The 24,546-nt window shown below is 32.1% G+C and overlaps 1 protein-coding gene across 6 annotated transcripts in view; it reads right to left on the bottom strand.

Annotated features, from left to right (window-relative positions):
* The window catches only part of LOC148301964 (uncharacterized), a 29,573-nt gene extending 16,414 nt beyond the window's left edge, over positions 1-13,159 (bottom strand). For all 6 annotated transcript variants that reach the window (XM_088272387.1, XM_088272388.1, XM_088272392.1 and 3 more), the window contains exon 1: positions 12,987-13,159. The gene's annotated coding sequence lies outside the window, so the exon portion shown is untranslated. The remainder of the gene's footprint in view (positions 1-12,986) is intronic.
* Positions 13,160-24,546: the final 11,387 nt, after the last annotated feature.

The following is a 24,546-nucleotide window of genomic DNA, read 5'->3' as shown; positions in this document are numbered from 1 at the left end:
TGCATGAACGTGGAAGAGGCGAAGAATGTTTCAAGGACAGAGTGGTGTGGCGTTCTATTCTCTCTGCCTACCCCTACAGGAAATGGCGTGATGGTTAGTTAGTTAGTATACGGTGTGACATTCGAAGACCAATACAATTTGAGCTGTTGAAACTGAACGAAAATCTGAATTTGGAGAGGTACTGCCAGTAATAGGATAATTTAAAAACAGCACTCCAAAAAAGAGGCCGGCGATGTTCAAAAGAACGAACATCATACTGTTTCACAATGACGGACGCCAGGCCATATATTGCTTTGAGGACTTGTCATAAAACCTCCAGAGACACGTTTGAAAATTCTGTCACATCCACTTTATTCCCTGCACATAGCACCCTCTGATTATCATTTATTTCTGGGCTTACAATTTTGTATTGGGCAATAAATTCAAAAACAAAAAAGATATCAGAAGTGATGGAAAGTTTATTATTTTGTTTTTTCAAAAAACGGACAGAACTTTCCGACAGACCTAATATATAATTTATTAATATGACAAAAATGTGTATAAATTAATACTCTGGTAAACTGCGAGATGTAGCGAGGATACAAAGTCCATTCGAAGATTGCTTTAAAAAAATAATGAGGTATTTTTATGCAAACATCGTAATAAGTCAATAACATTATTTTTATAAATATGATGTATATAAACATATTTTACACGTATATCCATCCGACCTTGTGAGTTTTTTTTGTAATTGACGAGTGAAACTTTTAAGCAAAAATACTCGCTGTCTCTCTCTAAGGGGATGAATTTATACATTTCAATGATTCTAAGTAAACAATGAAGAAACTCGGCTGTCCAAACTTAAAACACAGTAAGGGACATTTTTTTGTAGTGCGTTTTTTTGCATTTTTGGACTAAGTAGAATCTACCTAGTCCAAAAATGAAAAAAAACGTGCTACAAAAAAAATATCCCTTACTGTGTTTTGAGTTTGAACAGCCGAACTAAGGTGTATGCTTTTAGTTCTACGAATTGACTTGTGAGCTTACATCGATAGTGTAATAGCAAACGGGTATATGTGTCAAATTTTTCATTTTCTTAGTTTGTTCCACAAAATGTCTAAAATAGTGTATTCCATAATCTAGCAAAAGGATATAGCTGTAGTTGCAATACTTATTTCATTTTATTAAGATATGTACATATGGCATCCGAATAAAATATTTTATTTCACAATTTTTTTTTGCTCTCCTGTAAAATTTAGTCTGAGACAGATTTTTTTTGCCTTTACACTACCGACATAGGATATGAGTTTACATATGAACTATGTATATACTAGATTAAAGGTGAAATAGTAGGTATATTCTGTAAATATACATGTTGTAAGTTCAGTATTTATAAAACCTTGAACACGCCATGCACAAAACTGCACAGTATGATTTTATTGTATTTAAATGAATTTGACCTTCCCTGCCATACATATTACTGTACGCTATTTGACCATGTAAAAATTCCCGTTGAAAATAAAGTGTTTAGTCACTTGATATTAATTCACATCATTTTTTTAAGTGTGTCCAAATCCTTGATCACAAATTTGGGTTTCTCCACTTGGAAGTTAGTTTTACATTCATCATATCAAAACATAGACCAAGAATGAATAATTTGGTCAAATTGTAGGCTGAAACAAAAATTGAAAATCATGGCTTCAGACGTTACCCAGCGTGTAAAATAATCCGGTTAGGATCATGCATACATCTAAATAAAAGGGTGTCTGCAAAATAAAAGTTTCTCAAATCAACCATAGAAAGGTCCAGTTAACTTACACATAAAGCGTCATGAGATTTATGATATATGCAGGAGTTCTAAAAGTTTGAGTAATGTGGTTGCCAATCATGGGTAGAATAGTGAATGGTATAATATTAAGTGATCACTTCATCAGCCTATGAAAAGTCGTAAGCCCAGATTTTCATATTCTTCTTCATTTATGTTAAAATAACTAAAATGTATAAAATGTTGGCCACACTTGACAGTCGTCAACACTCTTATCGTAAAAAAATCTACAGGCAGCATCGATGATATTATTTATTGATGTGGCATTAACTATGTGGAATAACATGATGATATAATTATAAAAATAAAATACTTTGAGTTCATTAATGTGTTGTAAATACGACTAGTTTCAAGAACTACAGATGTTCATCAACATTGATGAGAATATCTGTAGTTCTCGAAATAAACTTAAAAATGGTCAAGTGCTTTACTTACTAGCATATCGTAGTCGTACAGGAGAAAGTGACCAACTACCAAAACGTAAAATGTTCAGGAGGACCATTTAAATCACTTTTGCTTGGCAAGAAAATAAATATCAATGCAGTTAGTCATTTTTAACAAGTCAATATATTATACTTCCAAGTTTAAAATCCTTTGGGATTTTTTTCAGGGCAATATTAAGCTAGTAAGATATCAAATAATCAATGATCACGTTTTTGTAAAAAAAATGCACTTGGTCACTTTCTCCTGTATGACTACGATATATAAAATATTTACATTGCTATAAATTCAGTAATACACTTTTAGACAACACCCTTTTAGACAACTCACAGCTTAAATTTTAAATAAAACTTTTGTTTTTCTCCACTTGAGTATTATAGTGTAACGATTATTTTTGGAAGCCACAGATGCTTCCATCTAAGGGTTTAAATATAAACTCATCATTAGTTTATATTTAAACCCATAGATGGAAGCATCTTTAGCTTCGAAAACTATGTTTTTGTATATAAAAATTATAATATTCATTTGGTAAAAAATAATTGTTTTATTTATGATTTAATCATGTTTTACCACAAACATGCCGAAACAATAAATAATATATTCATTATTGAACCGCCTTGACCGCCTCCGTAGTGTAATGGTCAGCACGCTCGGCCACCGTTCCGGAGGTCCCGGGTTCGATTCCCTAGGGGGGTAAAATAAATATAAGTGATTTTTTCACTGTCATATTTATTCAATATTACCCTGGACTGGTACCTGAAGCGGAGGGCTGATCACCTTTCCTTCATGTGTAAACGATCAAGATAACACTGCGTTTATATGACGCAGTGCCCTATGCACCATTGGGGTGCGGATAAGGGTTTTATTATTTATTATTATTATTATTTATTGTTTCGGCTTCATACTATACTTCATTTGGTAAAAAATAATCGTTTTATTAATGATTTAATCATGTTTTACCACAAAGATGCCGAAACAATAAATAACATACTCAAAGTTTGTTTATAAAGTAGGTATGTACTTACTTTTACAATTAAATTTAAGAAATGTAATCTATATATTAAATTTGGTAAACATAATTTGATTTATACACTGGGCATGTATAAACGAAATATTTACACAACGATCAATGATGGAAGTCATTAATGTGACAATGAACTTTATATCAAGGACTTGATATTGTAAACTTTGTAATATTATACTAACGTGGGTGGAAGATATGGTGACTCTCTGAAACGCCTGTCTGACGACAATTCAGAAAACCAAAGTATGGTGGGTCTGTTCTACAAAAATGTTAATACTTAATTATATTTGAAATAACGAAAAACAGCGGAAATGCAACACCATGATGTAATTCGTTTTCGATTTATAATCGTACTTTTATACGTTTTTTTGTTGCCTTGGAAAATTCTCCTTTCATATTTTATGTACAATGATTTATAGTATATTTAGTTTTAATATCCTGTATGATAGTGGATGTGTATATGTAGTTTATATTATTTTTTGACATCTCATCAAAGATGAAGAAGAATATGGAAGTATGGGCATTTACAGGGCTGACGACCATCATAGGCTGGTTTAAGTGACCACTTTACACACGTGTAACATTCACCAATTCTACCCATTATCGACAACCACACTATTCAAATTCTTGGAAGTGCTATAAAGATGAAGAAGAATATGGAAGTATGGGCATTTACAGGGCTGACGACCATCATAGGCTGGTTTAAGTGACCACTTTACACACGTGTAACATTCACCAATTCTACCCATTATCGACAACCACACTATTCAAATTCTTGGAAGTGCTATATATATGAACCAATTTAGAAACCTTATTCTTGAATCACTAAAACTTCACTAGAGACATCTATTGGGGAGATGTAAAGAAGCTTTTTACTAAGCAGCGTAAATGCCCAGACTTCCATATTCTTCTTCATCTTTGATGAGATGTCAAAAAATAATATGAAAATAACTCCTGTTATTGGAGATAATCCAGATTTTGTGAACAAGTATTTGGACACACTCAAAATGTTGTATAGTTTATGTTAAATAATAATAAAATTAATAATGCTGATCCCTAAAAACAAAAAAAAGATTCAACAATCAAAAGGCACAATGGATTCAATATCACATATCAATCAAGATTTGTCACATAGCTCATTTATTTGTCTTATTCGTCTTGTCATATTTTCTAAATAAGACACCACTATATCCGATAAATCTTTATGTCCTATTGCCTCATCAATGTTTGTCAACTGAATACCTTCTTTTGTACATTATGTTTCCTATTTAAATCTTCATTTTTTGAAAATTGGACACATTTAGGATCGCATTTACAAGGAGAGTTTTGTCTAATTTTAAAACGGAAGAGGTATTCTTGAACACTATACATTAAATTAAGAAAGATATGTTGAGATGGTTTGGACATTTGGAAGAAATGAATAAGGAAATGACGGTTAATTAAATTTATAATACGAATGTATTTGGAAACAGAAGCAGAGGAAAACAGAGGAAAATTGGCATTAGCAAGTACTTCAAATACTTGAAAGTGCTCAGGTCAAGAGTCGGAATAATCAGTGAGTATACGTGAGGAGATGCATGAACGTGGAACAGGTGAATACTGTTTGCGAAGACAAAGCTGTGTGGCGTTCTATTATCTCTGCCTAACTCTGCGGCGTGATGGTTATTTAGTGTCAAAAGGTACATATCTTAAATCATCTCTAATCTTAGCGTCTCTATTAAAAAGATCTTGGAATTGAGTTAAATTGGATTGGTATTCATGTCACGGGTTCGTGGAGAATTTACGTTCAAAGAAATCCACCGCTTAAATCGCTTCTACTAACACCTCCTTTGTACATACTAAGTACTCCCACACCCTGAATTGCGCATCTCGTTACACGTACTAACATATGTATGGTGTTATTAAATTTATGTTCCTGTGTGTGTGAGTTATTCATTTATGACGTTGTCATCAAAATATAGATACTCCTTATTACCACTCCTTTATTCCACTACAGAGATAGCTCGCTAATCCGAACGTCAATCGTGCAGTGAGTCGTTAGGATTAGGGAATCGTTCGGATTACTGAGTGCTTTAAGAAAAATGAGGGAGAAAAAGATTTCTAAACTTCTAAATTTCTAAACATAGTACTTGAATCACTAGAATTTCACTAGGGACATCTGTTGGTAAGATGAGAGAAGAATTATAATCCAGGATTTGGACCTCACATGCAAATGAAAAAATTTTTGCTCAATAAGAAGCTTCTTTCATCTCACTAATAGATGTTTAGTGATTTGGAGATAATCCAGATTTGTGAACAAGTATTTGGACAAACTCAAAATATTGTAAATACACTGGCCAATAATGATTTAGTAACTGGAATATTGTTGACTGATTTGGATTTAGTTAATCGTTCTTATTCAAAGTCTATATGGTGACAAGTTTTGATGTTACAGTAAAATAAAAATAGTAGCATAATTGCTGCAGAAATGAATGAACCTATATTTTAGAACAATATGAGTATAATATCCATAACTAAAAAATCTGTCGAGCTACATTTTTCTTCTTTCATTTTTTAATTAAGCTGTGCACTTTCAGCTTATGCACTATAAAGATCAGGTATTTTCATGCTAGTTACAAAATAAAAACTGTAAATTGTTGGCCAGTGATATTAATATTGTCTATTTGCAGATTAGCGTGTAATACGACTAATATAGGTAACTTTTTGGGATGCAAGTCATTTTGTACTCCATAACTTTTCACTAATATTAACCTTAAAAATCTTATTTTTAAGTGGATTTTATATTTTAAAGTTTAAATATAAATATTCGAGGTAGAAGCTGCATTCTTGTGAAATATATGCAAATGTAAACGACGCTGTTTACTTCTCTCAACCAGTTTTAGAGACAGCGACGAGGTTAACAAGTTGAACGTGTTGCGATCTTGCCTCTTAGCTCGCGAGGTGATGATAACGATGATACCGAAGCGACCTCAAAATATCATGACATTTCACTCTCGTACTTTGGATGAATAATCTCCACCCACGATTACTCGGCAGAAAATATAATATAAAATGAAATAAAACCCATTCGACATATCGCTCACCCCTTTCAAGAACGTCATAAATCAAAAAACTTTTCAGGAGAACGTTTTTAAAGTTTAAAAATATAACACAATGTATTAAAAATAAATATTAAGCCGCTTATTGAACTTTTTACTGCGCAACAGATCTTTTTAGGTAAAACCTTAAGGTTTTTTTTTCCATTTGAAAAGTGTTTAGTATATTTTAAAAAAATAATTAAACAATACCTTTTATTCAAAATGCAAAAACAACACTTTCTGCCCTGTGGCGGGTAAATATTAAGCTAAAAATATAATTGAATCAAAAGGTACTTAATTGTATTATTAGTATTTATTCATCACCGGATAATTGACCGTATAGATGATTATATACTCTATTTCATAACAATACGTTATACAAAATGAACCATTGTAAAAATTCCAAAGCAAATAATACTGCATTTTTGATGTACATATTTTCATTTATTAACTGTCTCAAATTAAGATGAAACATCTATCGTTTATATTCATTTGAAAGAAGATGGAAGGTAGAGCATCTCAGAGCTTACGACCTGGCATTTGCCTGGCTTAAGTAATCACTTTATACACTTGTGTAACGTTCACCATTCTGCCCATTATTGAATATCCATATTGCATATTTTTGAAGATGTATACTTATATGCTTTGCTGGAAGATTCCTTACACGCTAATTTATACTTCATAGAATTGGAAGTATGGCCTACAGTGGTGCGGTGGAGAAATGTATAAAGTGTAGATAGCTTACTCAATGTTATTTATTGTTTCGGCATTCACTTTGTAGTAGGTCATGATTATTTTATAAATAAAACTACACTTTTTTGTTTTTACCACTGCAGAATTATACTGTTACGACTACTTGCATATAAACTGTTTATATTAAACAATACAATATATATACAATATAAACAATATATATATATATATATATATATATATATATATATATATATATATATATATATATATATATATATATATATATACAATATATACAATATATATATACAATATATATATACAATATACAATATTTAAACCCGTAGATGGAAGCATCTACAGCTACTCAAACTATTCACAACAATATAATACTCTAATTAATTGATTCGGGTGTCATTTTGTAGTAAAATCTATCCATTTTAATATATTTTTTTAACTTAGTAAATACCACTATTCCTTAAAATCTACTGTGACACGTGTTTCGATGCGTTCAGCATCAAAACATGTGTCACAGTAGATTTTAAGAAACAGTGGTATTTCCTAAGTCATTTTTTAAATTAAAATACATATAATACTCAAGTGGTAAAAAAAACAAGTGTTTTATTTATAATTTAGATTACTCAAATTGAATGTAGGTGTGATTCATGAATTAGTAGAATATAATAAATAATAATAAAATGTATTTTTATCTCATGTTAATCTTTTCCAATTCCTCAGCAAAGTAACAACCGCAAATCCATCGGACGTTAGAAGGACGACCACAGAAAATCCTTTTTGATTATGAAAATATGTTCCGCTGACTAACAGTCAGGATATGGAATTTCGACTTGTAAACTGGATTCTACGAGTACATATAGTATGTACACTTGTATGAATAATAACAAAGGACATCACATGTACAGACACATGGTATTTCCAGGAATATTTGGGAATGTCCTGGTAAAATAATTACATAAGCGGATTGTTAAATTATCAACCACGAAAAAATATTTTCAAGGTCGTATTGTTAGTTTTTTATTTTTATTTTTGACGTCTGCCACACAACCCTCCATACCTTATTTAAATATCAGTAAAATACTTCAAGAGATGTTAGACAGGAAATACTTTCTTCCAACACTTAATGGTGCATAAGGCACTGCATCCTATAGAAGTGATGTTATATTGATCGTTAACTACATGAAGGAAAGATGATTAGCTGCGACTTAGACACCAGTCCAGGGTAATATTGAATAAATATTTGAGTGAAAAATCACTTACAATTATTTTTGAAAATTTTCAATATCGCGTCTATTTCTGGTACGTTCAACAGATGGCGCTGCCATTGATGCGATACCTGTTTAAATAAATAATTTTTCGTGTCACAGATAAAAACTGTAAGATTAAACTTACCTCTCACGTATAAATTCGTATTCGAATTTCAACGCTGTGTCGAAATTTCAAAGAAATCGGCGAATAACATGAGAGATTTAAGATTTTTATCAAATGAATATTTACGTTTTCTCAATATTATTAATATTTAAAGCATTTACTTTGTGGTTAGTCATTTTTACTTATTTATTTTTTTACAAAAATGTTAATAAATTAGTATATAACCACTCACCGAGATTTTTACGTCTACCGGTTTCGAGACGTACCCGTCTCTTCGTCAGGACAATCACTAACACAGCATGTAAACAATACTACCCTTCACCACCATAGCACCATTTACACACTCAAAACTACAAAAAATGTCTAACACATGCGATTTTTGGTCGACCCGAAGACCAACATGCACAATAGTTTTCAATACAGACATGCGTTACGAGCCGAGGTTAAACGTACATTGTACGTGTGTACAGTGTGTAAATGGTGCTATGGTGGTGAAGGGTAGTATTGTTTGCATGCTGTGTTAGTGATTGTCCTGACGAAGAGACGGGTACGTCTCGAAACCGGTAGACGTAAAAATCTCGGTGAGTGGTTATATACTAATTTTATTCACATTTTTGTAAAAAAATAAATAAGTATTTACGTTTTTATGTTTCAAATGAATATCTTAGTAGGAGACGTCGGATCATAATATTATTTCAATCAAATTAACCGCAAAGAAAAACATTTTTACTATCAATTCTTAATGCATGGTTTTCCGTTAGAATTTAACCGCATTCAATAAATATTTACGTTTTTCAACACCATTTATTATTTTTTAAATCTCTGTGAATATTGACCCGAATGAATCTTTCAGACGATTTGCAAGAGAAATCTATTTATAAAATATTTTACTCCAATCGTAAATTTTAACTGGTTTTATCTCGACTTTTTGTTCAAGTGAATATTTTTTCAGCCATCTGTTATTTTTTATATCACGAATGAAATAGGTAACAGTACCTATAGCGATATGTACAGACATATCGCTCACTCCTTTCAAGAACGTCATAAATCAAAAAACTTGGTTTTTCAGGAGAACGTTTTTAAAGTGTAAAAATATAATACACTGTATTAAAAATAAATGTCAAGCCACTTATTTAGCTTTTTACTGTGCAACAGATCTTTTTAGGTAAAACCTGAATATTTTTTCTCCATTTGAAAAATATTTAGTAAATTTTTAAAAATAATTAAATAATACCTTTTCTTCAAAATGCAAAAACAACACTTTCTGCCCTATAGCGGGTAAATATTAAGTTTAAAATATGACCCTTTTTCTAGGATGTAGTACATTTTCTGGGCACTCCGAAAACATGCACAACTAAAAATTGACGATTTTTGATTTATGACGTTCTTGAAAGGAGTGAGCGATATGTATTTAGTTGCTTCCTTAACGTTATTTCCGTATTTTAATTTAAATATATTATTAGATTAAAACCAATATTTTTAGCTTTTCCACCTTATTTTTATTTGACCAGCGACCGGGTTTCGTCGTTACCGACATCACCAGTCTGATGATGTCGGTAACGACGAAACCCGGTCGCTGGTCAAATAAAAATAAAGTGGAAACGCTAAAAATATTGGTTTTAATCTAATAATATATTAAAAATGCAATTCCATCACGAAGTGTCAGTGGATAATATAAATCTATTTTAACTTAAAAATAAAACAGTACCATACGATATTATGAATATTTAAAGCATTTGCTTTGTGGATAGCAATTTTGACTTTATTCAGATATTTTTTTTTACAAAAATGTTAGTAATGTTTGTACACAACCACTCACCGAGATTTTTATCTTACATAATAAAATAAGAATTATATTTTCTGGCGTTTCTCGTGTATGTGATTAAAATTAAGGATTCGGACCTCACATACATATAAAAAGAGTTGCTAGTCAATAAAAAAGCGTCTTTATCTCACCAATAGATGGCTCGCGTGAACTCAAACATAAAGCGTCATGAGATTTATGATACATGTATGAGTTAGAAAAATTGAGTAGTCAGTCATAGGACAATTGGTGAATATTACACGTGTGTAAAGCGATCACTTAAACCAACCTATGACCGTCGTAAGCCCCGTAAATGCCCAGACTTCTATATTTTTCTTCACCTATGTTGGGATGTCAAAACATTATTTGAATAAACACAATATTTTTTTATGTAATATTTGCATTGTTGTATTTCTTTTGAGATGTTCATTCTCACACACTTAATCTCTCAAAAGCTTCATTTTTAAGGAAGTTTCACTTCCATCATATGTATGGTGTTTTTTTTTTTTAAATCTTTTTTAATAATTTTCTTTTTGTCGTTATATTTTTTTTCTTAAAAAAAAAAGTTAAATATTTCGCTCACTCCTTTCAAGAACGTCATAAATCAAAATACTTGATTTTTCAGGAGAACGTTTTTAAAGTTTAAACATATAAGTAATATAATTTATTAAAAATAAACATCAAGCCACTCATTGAACTTTTTACTGTGCCACAGATCTTTTTAGGGAAAAACTGAAGGTTTTTTCTCCATTAATATTAAGTATATTTAAAAAAATAATTAAACAATACCTTTTCTTCAAAATGTAAAAATAACACTTTCTGTCCTGTATGTAGCTGGTAAATATTAAGTTAAAAATATGCCTCTTTTGCTGGGATTTAGTACATTTTTTGGGCATTCAGAAAACATGCTCAAATGAAAATTGACGATTTTGATTTATGACGTTCTTGAAAGGAGTGAGCGATTTGTGTTTTTATTGTTTACACAAATATTTCAATTTCATACTATTTCTTTGAGCCTACGCGGCTCATTATTAGAAATATGTATCAAATCGTGGTAGAGTGGGTTCGAACCGAGAATCTCTGATTTAAGAGTCCGCGACACTAACCACGGGACCACAACCTGATGTGGATTAAATAAATCAGCATACGTCCAATCAAGATCACAAAGAGTGAAAAAAACCGGTTTCCTTTTCTTTGAAATGGATATTACGTCCGCAGAGAGTCAAATGTAGTCCGGTGGGTTTATTTTCGATGCATATCGTCATCGACAAACTGACAAAATTCCAGTTATAAATTAAGTAGGTACAAGTATTATTTTAAGTTTTACTTGACATAGTGTCGGGTTGTGGTCCCGTGGTTAGAGTCAGAGCTTCTCGGTTCGAACCCACTCTACCACAATTTGATACATATTTCTAATAATGAGCCGCTTAGACTCACAGAAATAGTATGAAATTAAAGTATTTTTGTAAATAATAAAACTTCTCAAATTTTTGGAACTACTACATATTAAGTATCATAAATCTCACGCTGTATGTTTGAGCTCACGGGGGCCATCTATGCTTGGTTTGATAAAGCTATTATTCAGTAGAGACCTTTTTATTTAGATGCAAGATACTAACCGGATTATTTCACGTAACAAAAAAAAAAGTTGACAAAAAATGAAATTATTTTGTTGTTATTATTACATCGGCATGCAAAAATGCAGTGTTTGCTTGATTAAATTAAAATAATAAACAGCAAACATTCATAATTTAATCTATTATTGTCAAAAGGTTATCAAGTTTCATTGAATCATCTTTCTGAATCGTAGCTCATTCGTTCCACACTTCCAAACCATCTCAATCAATCTTTCTTAATTCATAATGCCTATTCCTGCCTTGCATCCTTTCCGTAATTTACCATTCAAACATAATATCAAACAACGTTTTGTCACATATTCGTCTAAGTGATCGCATTTCTGTTAAAAAGCTGTTGCATATAGTCTGCACTTATCTTTCTAAAATGAACCAATAAAATGTAAAAGCAAATTATACTGTTTTTTTCATAATGGTCAATGTTACACGCGCATAAAGTGATCACTAAAAATAGCGAATGACAGGTCGCAAGCCCTTTTAATATCCAGATATCCATATAATTATTCATCTATATAAATAAAGTTATATTTTCACAACATTTTGAGTGCGTCCAAATCTTGTTCACAAATCTGGGTTTCCCCACTGAATGTTGCACGTGTATAACTTAAACCAGCCTATAACAGGTCACAAGCCCTTTTAATACCCAGACTTCTATATTCTTACACTTGTGTATTAATATAATAATTATTTATATAAATATTTAAAAAAAAAAAAATTTAACGTGTCGGGTTGTGGTCCCGTGGTGAGTGTTGCGGACTCTTATGTCAGAGTTTCTCAGTTCGAACCCACTATACCACAATTTGATACCTATTTCTAATAATGAGCCGCTTAAGCTCACAAAAATAGTATGAAATTGAAATATTTGTGTAAATAATAAAAACACAAATATTTCTCTTTTATAAAATATATCAATATTTATACAAATAACTCCCTAAATGGAGACATACACAAAATTTGTAATGAAAGATCTATACGCACTCAAAATATTGTTAACATTTTTCTTTAAGTATGGGAATGTTCGATCAATTAGCGTTAGCGGCTCATTACTCAGAAGCTTTATTTTGCGAAATGAACATATTTTAAATTATACGCATAAATATGTAATTACTGTACATACCCGAGAAATTTCAGATTTTCCTTATATTTTTTGTTTTCTTAATTGAACACTCACTTCACGTTCGTGGTGACTTTTAACTAAAACAGAGTTTGTAAATAATGTCTGTGTCTGTAAATTTAAGGTCACTGCTCACTAGACTGACGCACGGACGCCGCCAGCGCAAGTTGCTCTCTGAAAACAGAGAACAGCGAACTGGCCACTATAAATGAACGATTTCAGAAATCGTAAATCGGCGTTCCGCAGTCGGAAAAAGCCTTAAAAATGTTAACGTTTTATTTATTTGAAAACGTGTTACATACATAAGAGCAGGGTTTTTTTTCCATGTAACGCCGTGGAACAATGCGGGCGTTCCGGCACCCTTTTTAATGTTTTTTTTTTTAATTCTTCAAAATCAATCAGACCAAACAATGTTTGCGCTTACTTAATTACTATCTAAATTTATATAATCCGTGAAAATGATGAAATGTGATATTGTAATGAATATTTAAATGATATTAAAATATTTCTTTTTAGGATTTTTTTGTTTAAAAAAAAGCCCTGCATAAGAGAATCATACATAATATTCCCGATGAGTATTTTCCATTACTCATTTTTGGATTAAGATTAATAAGGTACCAACAAAAGTAACAAAATTTTAAAACAAAGTAAAAAAACAAAAGCAAAGAGTGGATACAGTAAAAATAATAAAAAAAATATTAAGGATCAAGACGGAAAAACAAATAAGAAAGTAATTTTTTTTTTAACAATACTACTTGCCTTTATATAATAATTTCAAGGAGAATGAATTCAGAAATATTATTTTTTGACATCTCATCAAAGATGAAGAAGAATATGGAAGTCTGGGCATTTACGGGGCTGACGACCGTAAATAATATGAAAAAAAATATATGAAAATAACTCCTGTAATTGGAGATAATCCAGATTTTGTGAACAAGTATTTGGACACACTCAAAATGTTGTAAACTCAGAAATAAGTCGGGTTGTGGTCCCATGGTTGGTGTCGCGGATTCTCGATTCAGAAATTCTGTGTTCGAACCCACTCTACCACGAAATGTCTTTTTTAGTCATGAACCGTTTGGGCTCACAGAAATAGTATGAAATTGAAATATTTTTGTAAATAATAAAAACACAAATATTTCTCATTATAAAATATTATATTTCCATAGACAATGTACAAATTACAACCGTGGTCACAGATAAATTCCGTACCTACTCCAATTTCAAAACTCAAATCAGTGTTTACACTTCAAAAAAATAAAAGATTATTCCACTTGAAATTCGCGGTTCTCGCGTTGGCGACTCCATCCGAAGTTCCCCGGCTCTGTTGCGTCCTACGCCATGAGTCAAGCAAGCGCTCGGACAAGTCAAAAAATAGCAGATAACACATTGCCGCGCATTATGCTGAAGCTTGCTGAATATTTTGTAGTAAGTACCTACTCGCTTCTGTGACCGGAACCGTTAATCACTTTCCGCGGGCTTTCCCGCCAGACTTGCGTGAACTCTTGCGTTCTGGCGAACCCAAACACGAGGAATATCGGGATATTTTTATCTCATTGCGTGTTACCGAACGCTCTATATGATTGTATTTGGTTGGGTAATATTCTTGTCGTTCGGGGATGCTAGTTTTATGACACACGCTTATAAATATAATAATGCGAAAATTAAATCCAATATCATAACATGGGTCATATAGTAATAAGGGATTAATGTAACAAGCGTTGTTTTAAACATATTTTCATTAATTGATTCGGCAGTCACTTTGTGGTATAATCTATCCATTTTTAGTTAATGTTTTACTTAGTTTATACCAATATTTCTTAAAATCTACTGTGACACGTGTTTCGATGCATTCCGCATCATTTTCAAACACCGTTGTAATTTTTGTTAAAGTCTGGATATTCACAGGGCTTGCTACGACCCATCAGATCTTCTCTTATCAACTTCATCTTCAAACCTTTATCCGCACCCCAATGGTGCACAGGGCACTGCTTCAAATTATCGCAGTGTGTTATCTTATTGATCGTTAAGTCATGAAGGAAAGGTCATTAGCCCTCTGATTCAGGTACACCAGTCAAGGGTAATATTTAATAAACTTTAGCCTAAAAAAATCATTGATATTTATTTGACCCCCCCTGGGAATCCAACCCGGGACCTCCAGAACGGTAGCTGAGCGTGCTGACTTACACTACGGGGCGGACTATCAAGTTAGGTACTTCTATATAATTAATGATCTATCACATTAAACACCTCGCCGATTCAATGTGGCGTCTTTCTTTTCTGACAAGACTGAGCCACGAGAAAATTCAATGAGGGCACATTTTTCTAATTTTTAATTTTTAATAATGTGTATCATGATACAGTATATCAATAAATAAATAATTTTTACGTACTGGGAAATATTTCTAGGAATCATTTTCGTGTTTAAAATTTTACTAAACTTATTTTTATACAAGTACATTTATTTTCCACAATTATTTTTTGACATCTCATCAAAGATGAAGAAGAATATGGAAGTCTGGGCATTTACGGTTCTGACGACCGTCATAGGCTGGTTTAAGTGATCACTTTACACACGTGTAACATTCACCAATTCTACCCATTATTGACAACCACACTACTCAAATTCTTGGATGTTCTATATATATGAACCAATTTAGAAACCTTGTTCTTGAATCACTAGAATTTCACTAGAGACATCTATTGGTGAGATATTAAGAAGATTTTCAGTAAGCAGAAACTCTTATATTAGTATGCGAGGTACGAATTCTGGATTATAATCACATACATGAGAAACGCCAGAAAATGTCATTTTCATTTTTATTATTTTAGCTTATAATTTGACCAGTTAATTTATTTACAATATTTTGAGTGTGTCCAAATACTTGTTCACAAATCTGGATTATCTCCAACTATAGGAGTTATCTTTCTTTTCTATTTAACAAGACTGAGCCACGAGAAAATTCGATGAGGGCACTTTTTTCTAATTTGTAATTTTTATATGTACATTACAAATTAGAAAAATGTGCATTGCAAGTTACAAAAATGTTTTATATATACACACAAAAAAAAGGTAACATAACATGAGTAAATAAATAAATATTGATATATAATTCATGTTTTAGACTTCCCAAATTACGTTAATTTCTCATCGAGTAAAGTAAACATTTAACCAGATTGTATTATGAGAATTGTTGGTAAGAAATGGTATTTTCTGACAGGGATTTTTTGCATCACACTTCCAAGTAAACAGTCTGTTATTTTTTGCTAGAATGATAAGATGAATCTGTCAACTATTACTCATGATGCATTATTATCTATAAAAATACACATTAGGTTGTTCGGCAGTAATTTTCTTTTCCACTTCAATTCCAGAGACAAAGTGGACTTAGAATTGATAAGACTAGGTTAGTAGCTATTTTTGATTTTTTAAAAATATTATTTACTTCTTCTTCGTCGTCTTCTACTTCTTTTTTTTTTGAATTACCTAACGTCCAAGTGACTCTGAAATCTAGCTACGGCTTATGCAACACCGCTTATCATGTCCTTACTCAGGCTTCAACATTATAAGTTTCATAGCCTATGCCTACACGTGAGTGGATTTACTCTTTATGTTTAAAGTTACTATAATTTCATGTAATTCATGAGTGAAAATTCTTGGCAAAAACACTTGCTTCGTCTTCTTCGTGTAGGCTTTGTGCCCTGTTTTTAAAAGTGCTTAGCCTCCTGTCGATACCCAGCTGTCGATCCATCTCTTTGGTGGTCTGCCCGGAGTCGTCCAACTTAGGGTTGGCAGTGTAGTGCAATGTGGATGATTCCATTCTCCTCACATACGAATACCATTATCTTTTCATTGTCCTTCTCACCCAACGACATCTTCTATCTCGCATAGTTTTCTTTTCCTGATATTCCTTATCACACCTTGTAGAGTCTTGCCAGATATGCTCCGTAGAGTCTTCATTTCTGACGCTTTTATTTAATGTATGTTAAAACAAATATCTCGCATGTGTTTTTTTAAAGAAAAGAGAAATATTTTTGTTTTAATTATTTACAAAAACACTAAATGGCCCGTTTTTAAAACTACATATCGCTCACTCCTTTCAAGAACGTCATAAATCAAAAAACTTGATTTTTCAGGAGAACGTTTTTAAAGTTTAAAAATATAACACAATGTATTAAAAATAAATATCAAGCCACTTATTGAACTTTTTTCTGAGCAACAGATATTTTTAGGTAAAACCTGAAGGTTTTTTCTCCATTTGAAAAATAGTTAGTTTATTTAAAAAAATAATTAAACAATACCTTTTCTTCAAAATGAAAAAAACAACATTTTCTGCCCTGTAGCGGGTAAATATTAAGTTAAAAATATTATTCTTTTTCTGGGGTATAGTACATTTTCTAGGCATTCTGAAAACATGCATAACTCAAAATTGACGATTTTTGATTTATGACGTTCTTGAAAGGAGTGAGCGATATGTATCAAACTCTAGGAGAGTGGTTAAAGAAAACAAAAAAACTAAAACCCAGAAAGTCTGATTCAGAATCCCCGACCACGAAACCACAATTCAATTTAATTAAGTTATTTGTGATTGAAACGTGCTTAACAAAATGGTATTTATCATACGAAAATAACATGCAACTACCGCCATCTGTTGGCGAAATATACCTTAAACTTATGTACAATATAAATAGTCAGATTACTAGTAACTCTGTATCGAGAACAGGCGAGATGAATTTTATGCATACTAAACTTAACACATTTTCCTAAAAAATAGTTTTCTTTAATACGTACAGATGGCGTACTACCTATCTACCAAAGCTAAAAACTAACACACCATCTCGCTGCATCTGCTGGGGTAGGCAGAGAGAATAGAATGCCACATATTTATATATATATATATATATATATATATATATATATATATATATATATATATATATATATTTATTTAAAAAAATTGGCATACATTATTTGCCTATTACTGTGCTTTCTTCACTCAAAAGATTCGCATGCCCAAACTGTCTCAACACATGTTTATCTCAGATTTACATTACTTCCCTATGTCACCATTCAAACATCTATCATACATCGTTTTGCCGCACTTCCGTATTACAATATACAATCGCATTACGACTACATTCAGTCTACATTTATCCTTCTTTTGCCAACTCGATGCTTCACTTCCATACTTAAGAGTTGGAACTAGAACTCCATTGTGTTCTGCCAGGCTTTTAATTTCTTATTTTATCGTAGTTTTGAACCAACTATAAAATCTGTAATAAAGGCATCGTATCGAGATTCGAAAAAAATTGTATTGTATTGTATATGTAAATATTTATGTATCTATATATACATACATATAAATATAAAGATGATAATAATAATAATAAATCCCTTACCGCACCCCAATGGTGCATAGGGCACTGCTTCATATAAACGCAGTGTTACCTCGATCGATTACACATGAAGGAAAGGTGATCAGCCCTCCACTTCAGGTACCAGTCCAGTGTAATATTGAATAAATATTAGTGTGAAAAAATCACTTATATTTATTAAACCCCCCTGGGAATCGAACCCGGGACCTCCAGAACGGTAGCCGAGCATGCTGACCATTACACTACGGAGGCGGACAAATATATTTATATACTCGTATATATTCCCGATGCATAATATGTACGTATAGTTGATGTACATATATGAGTAATCAAATTCCCCTTGTAAAATGATGTCACTCTTGATTTTAAAGTAACTACAATTTGTATACTGGAAAAGGATTATGTTTTCCATGTACCTTTATATAAATGATTTTGCACACAGTACCCGGAAAATCATTTCTGTTATTCCGTTTCTCTTTTTTTCTTTTCCTTTACTAAGCCGATTACATTAGTCATAAAATAATTTAAGAAAGAAGGCACAAAAACCGTATTAATAACTGTGAATAATAACTTGTGTAATGTAAATAGGTTTACCACAAATTGAAAATATGAAAATGATAAAAATATTTCCAAGGACGTAAAATTTATGAAACTAATTAATCATACCATTTCACCGCAGGGGTAGGCAGAGAGAATTGATCGTTACACCAATCTGTCAATCATGGGTAAAGTGACTGTTAGACAGTATATAAAGTGATCACTTTCCAGCTACACTAACCATGATAGGCCATTAGCCTTTTTAATGTCCATGACAAAACGTAAAATGTTCAGAAGGGGCCATTCAAATCACTTTTGATTGGCAAGAAAATAAACATCAATGCATTAGTCCTTTTTAACAAGTCAATATATTATACTTTACTAAGTTTAAAATCCTTTGCGATTTTTCAGGGCAATATTAAGCAAGTAAGATATCAAATAATCAATGATCACGTTTTTGTAAAAAAAATGCACTCGGTCACTTTCTCCTGTATGACTACGATATATTCACATTTGTGCCTCAAAAAAGACTTCATCATATTTGTTGAGATACCACCAAAAATAACGATATACTTAAATAACTTCAATGTGAAGGAAATCAAGAATTCGTGAACAAAAATTTGGACTCGGACTTGGATTTGAAAATTTTGAGAAAAAATAGAATTACAATATCATTTACCCCAAAAAGACTTCTTCGTTTATGTTGAGATATCAATATAATAATGATATTAATAACTCCAGAGTGAAGCAAATCTTGAATTTATGAACAAATATTTTGACACACTCAAAACATTGAGAGAAAAATTTAATTTCAACATTATTTTCACTTCCATTTCTGCGTAAAAAGTAAACGGGAACAAAATTACAATATTGGATCACTATATTGTCAATTTGATTAAAAAATACTAGCTAACTAACTAACTAACAAACCATCACGCCGCTTCCCCGTAGGGGTAGGCAGAGAGAATAGAGCGCCATACCACTCTGTCCTTGCAAACATTCTTCGCCTCTTCCACGTTCATGCATCTCCTCATACATACCCGCCGATTGTTACGACTCCTAACCTGACCACTTTCAAGTATTTGGCATACCTGATCGTGCCATGTTTTTCTAGGTCTTTCTCTGCTTCTTTTCCCACTAACATTCGCCTCATAAATTTGTTTTACCGTTCTTTCCTCACTCATTCGTTCCACATGTCCAAACCATCCAACACACCTTTCTTAATTTTATCGATAATGCTTATTTCAGCTTTGCATTCCTTCCTTATTTCACTATTCGCACATCTATCATACATCGTTTTGTCGCACATTCTTCTGAGAGATCGCATTTCGACTGCATTCAGTCTACTTTCATCCTTCGTTTGCCAACTCACTGTTGTTTCACTTCCATACATTAGAGTTAGAACCAGGACTTTGTTGTGCACTGCCAGTTTAGCTTTCGCTGATAGGTTTTTATTTGCTGTAACTGATTTCAGTGCACCATTCACTTTGTTCCCAGCATTCACTCTCCTTTCTACGTCTCTATCAATCTTTCCATCCCTAGAAAACATACTACCCAAATACATGAAATCATCTACCTGTTCCAAAATCTCTCCGTTTACCAATATTCCACATTCAGATCTGCATTCTTCTCTTTCAAAAACCATAATCTTGGATTTTAAAAATACGTTATTATTAAAGAATAATGGGGGCTCCCCTTAAATAATACTTAATTAATGGTTTATGTTTATTTTATACCCATTCTAATACTAAATAAATAGAAATGTCTTCTAATTTATATTTCCAAATTAGCATACTTAAAATTGTTGACACAGAATGGAAGATTTATTGAACTAGACACAGACCTACTTAGAATTCGCAAAGGTAATTTCGAATCAAGCTGTAAATGCAAAAAGGTTAAGGAAAATTTACGTAAATTAAAAAAAAAACATAATATGTATTAGTAATTCAATAAAAAGAAGGCAAGTTATTTTATTAATCAAAATATTATTTTATTACTGTTTAAAAAAAAATACATACATAAGTCACATATCGCTCACTCCTTTCAAGAACGTCATAAATAAAAAAAAAAACATGATTTTTCATGAGAACGTTTTTAAAGTTTAAAAATATCTTCTTCTTCTCCGTCTTAATCCTCATTGCTGAGGGTTGTGACCCTTGCAGAAACAATGACTCTTCTCCAGTTATCCCTTGACTGCGCTGCACGTAGCGCTCCAACCACTGAGGTGCCTGCTGCTGCCTTAATTTGATCGGTCCATCGTGTGGGAATCTTCCTCTCCCTCTCTTTCCCTCCAGGCTACCGATCACAACTAGTCGTTCCAGGCTATCCTCGTTGCCACGCGCAACGTGTCCAAAGAACTGGAGAATCCGTCGGGTACAGATATTGGCCAGAGACAAGCCATCCAAGCGTAGTTCCTGGCGAATGGACTCATTGGTGCGTCTAGCTGTCCATGGAATTCGGAGCATGCGCCTCCAACACCACATTTCAAAGGCATCAATTTTCCTAATTTCGGCTGCTTTCATAGTCCATGTTATTTTGATATTTATTTTTAATACAATGTATTAAAAATAAATATCAAGCCACTTATTGAACTTTTTACTGTGCAACAGATCTTTTTAGGTAAAACCTGAAGGTTCTTTCTCTATTTGAAAAATATTTAGTATGTTTCAAAGAATAATTAAACAATACCTTTTCTTCAAAATGCAAAAACAACACTTTCTGCCCTGTAGCGGGTAAATATTAAGTTGAAAATATGCCTCTTTTGCTGGGATAAAGTACATTTTCCGGGCATTCCGAAAACATGCACAAGTGAAAATTGACGATTTGATTGATTTATTACGTTCTTGAAAGGAGTGAGCGATATATGATATATTTTTATGAGTAAATTATTTAACTTATTTTAGGATATATTTTTAAACCTTAGTTAACGAGACTAAAACACAAATAAGAAAATAATAACAAAAATAATACAGGGCAAAATGTAAAATAAAAAACAATAAACGGGTATAGTAAATAAGTAGGTACCCATATAAAAAAAAAACATAAAGTAAGAAGCACATTTAAAAGAAACAAATAAAAATATAAAACTATATATATTGTATTTTACCTAAGAAACGTCATTTTTATAGGTGTCTCAAGTTGAGATGAAGTATCTTTTTTTATACCATTTTAATATCGAATATCGTTTTTTACGAAAGAAGATGAAATCTGAGCATCCTAGGGCGTGGCATTCAGCTAATTCAATAATCCAGATCTTAGAATAAATAAATATACAAATATTGATTGTCAACTGGTCAAATAGAAGCATCTTAAAATTGAAACGTTATTTCAGGATCTCTCTCATGAAGAACTGTGATCGTGATTAACATTTTGTGTAGTTGTGTGAATCGTGCTACGGTAATGAAGTATGTTATTTACAACATTTTGAGTGTGTCCAAATACTTTTTCACAAAATCTGGATTTACATCTCACCAATAGATGTCTCTAGTGAAGTTTTAGTGATTCAAGAACAAGGTTTCTAAATTGATTCATATATACAGAGCTTCCAAGAATTTGAGTAGTGTGGTTGTCAATAATGGGTAGAATCGGTGAATGTTACACGTGTGTAAAGTGATCACTTAAACCAGCCTATGACGGTCGTCAGCCCCGTAAATGCCCAGACTTCCATATTCTTTTTCACCTTTGATGAGATGTCGAAAAATAAGTATGTTATTTATATTTTTTTTTTTTAAACCCTTATCCGCACCCAATGGTGCATAGGGCACTGCGTCATATAATAATAATAATAAAACCCTTCTCCGCACCCCAATGGTGCATAGGGCACTGCGTCATATAAACGCAGTGTTATCTTGATCGTTTACACATGAAGGAAAGGTGATCAGCCCTCCGCTTTAGGTACCAGTCCAGGGTAATATTGAAAAAATATAACAGTGAAAAAATCACTTATATTTATTTTACCCCCCTTGGGAATCGAACCCGGGACCTCCAGATGTTATTTTATGATATTATTTTGAGAAATAAAAATACCTTGTTTTTTGATCCACCAATAAAAAAATCATTTTATATCCCAAAATAATAAATCACTATGATCCACAATGTTAATGCTATCAATTTTCAAAATATAAGTATGTTATTGTTTGCATGGTGGTGTAGTGGTTGTCCTGCAGAAGAGACGGTTATGTCTCGAAACCGGTGGACTTATAGATCTCATTATATTGTAGATGAAGATGAATATGAAAGACTGGGTATTTACAAGGCTTATGTCTGGTCAATTGATCAATGTATACACGTGCAGCATTCACTATTCTACCACACTACTCAAAATTTTGGAAATCATACATACATTTATCTCATTACACTGTACATGTGAGTTCACCAGAGCCATTTTTGGTTGGATTGAGAGAGCATTTCTTTAACAGAGACTCTTTTACTTGGATGTATGCAAGATCTTAACGGGATTATTTTACATACTGGGAAGCGCCTGAAAACATGATTAAAATTGCAATTGCAAATTGCAGCTTAAATTTGACCAGACTGATTTGAGTGTGTCCAAATACTTGTTCAACAAGTATTTGGACTTTGTATATTAAATATTTAAATCCTGAGTCTACTAAATTGTATTTTATTATTAAAAACACATAAAATAAAAATTTGTGACAATCGCCTTGTTATGACATTTTCAAAGCACAGTCGTTTGAAAATGCAATGCAAAATATATTTTTATGTGTATTTTTTAATAATAAAATACAATTTGGTAGATTGTAAAAACCGGTGTTTGATTTGAATGTTTAATATTTACATTAAAATGGAATTCTACAAATTAAACGCAAATAAGTATTTGAATCCTTTACAACATTTTGAGTGTGTCCAAATACTTGTTTACAAAAAGCTTCTTTACATCTCACCAATAGATGTCTCTAGTGAAGTTCTAGTGATTCATGAACAAGGTTTCTAAATTGGTTCATATATATAGAACTTCCAAGAATTTAGTAGTGTGGTTGTCAATAATGGGTAGAATTGGTGAATGTTACACGTGTGTAAAGTGATCACTTAAACCAGCCTATGACGGTCGTAAGCCCCGTAAATGCCCAGACTTCCATATTCTTCTTCATCTTTGATGAGATGTCAAAAAAATAATATTTGAATCCTTCATCAAAAAGGTATGAATATTATTTTTGACTAGGCTGGATGTGGCACTGGTCGCTTCAAACGCTGTAGTATTGATTTATTTACATCCTAATGAGAGAGGTCAAAACAATCGGGTCATCGACAACACAAACAGAAACAGTAAATAGGAAATGTAAAAAATATTATTGTTCAGACACAAATATGTGGACAGAGGGTTTTTATTTATTAGCATTTAGCGCTTGGCGAATCTCTCTTTTCACATTGATTCTGAGAAATGCAAAGTGTAAACAGGCCTTAAGGCCGGATAATCGATAGCCCGCAACATAATTTTCTTTAAATCCCAATCAATTAATTGTTTTTTTTGTTGCTAAAATCCTGTTTTAAGCAATAAAACATTTAATAGATTTTTTTGCTTAAACGCTGTTTTTGTATTGAGAAAGTTTTTTTTCGATATAAGTATGTATATGGTTTTGAAAAGAGTTATTGAAAGGTGAGGAGTTGAAAGTTAAAAAGACTATTCTAA

This window comes from Brachycentrus maculatus, unplaced genomic scaffold (genome assembly GCF_059751285.1).
Source record: "Brachycentrus maculatus isolate JH-2025_06_01 unplaced genomic scaffold, ASM5975128v1 h1tg000496l, whole genome shotgun sequence".
NCBI lineage: Eukaryota > Metazoa > Arthropoda > Insecta > Trichoptera > Brachycentridae > Brachycentrus > Brachycentrus maculatus.
This window is presented reverse-complemented; position numbering and strand designations above follow the sequence as displayed.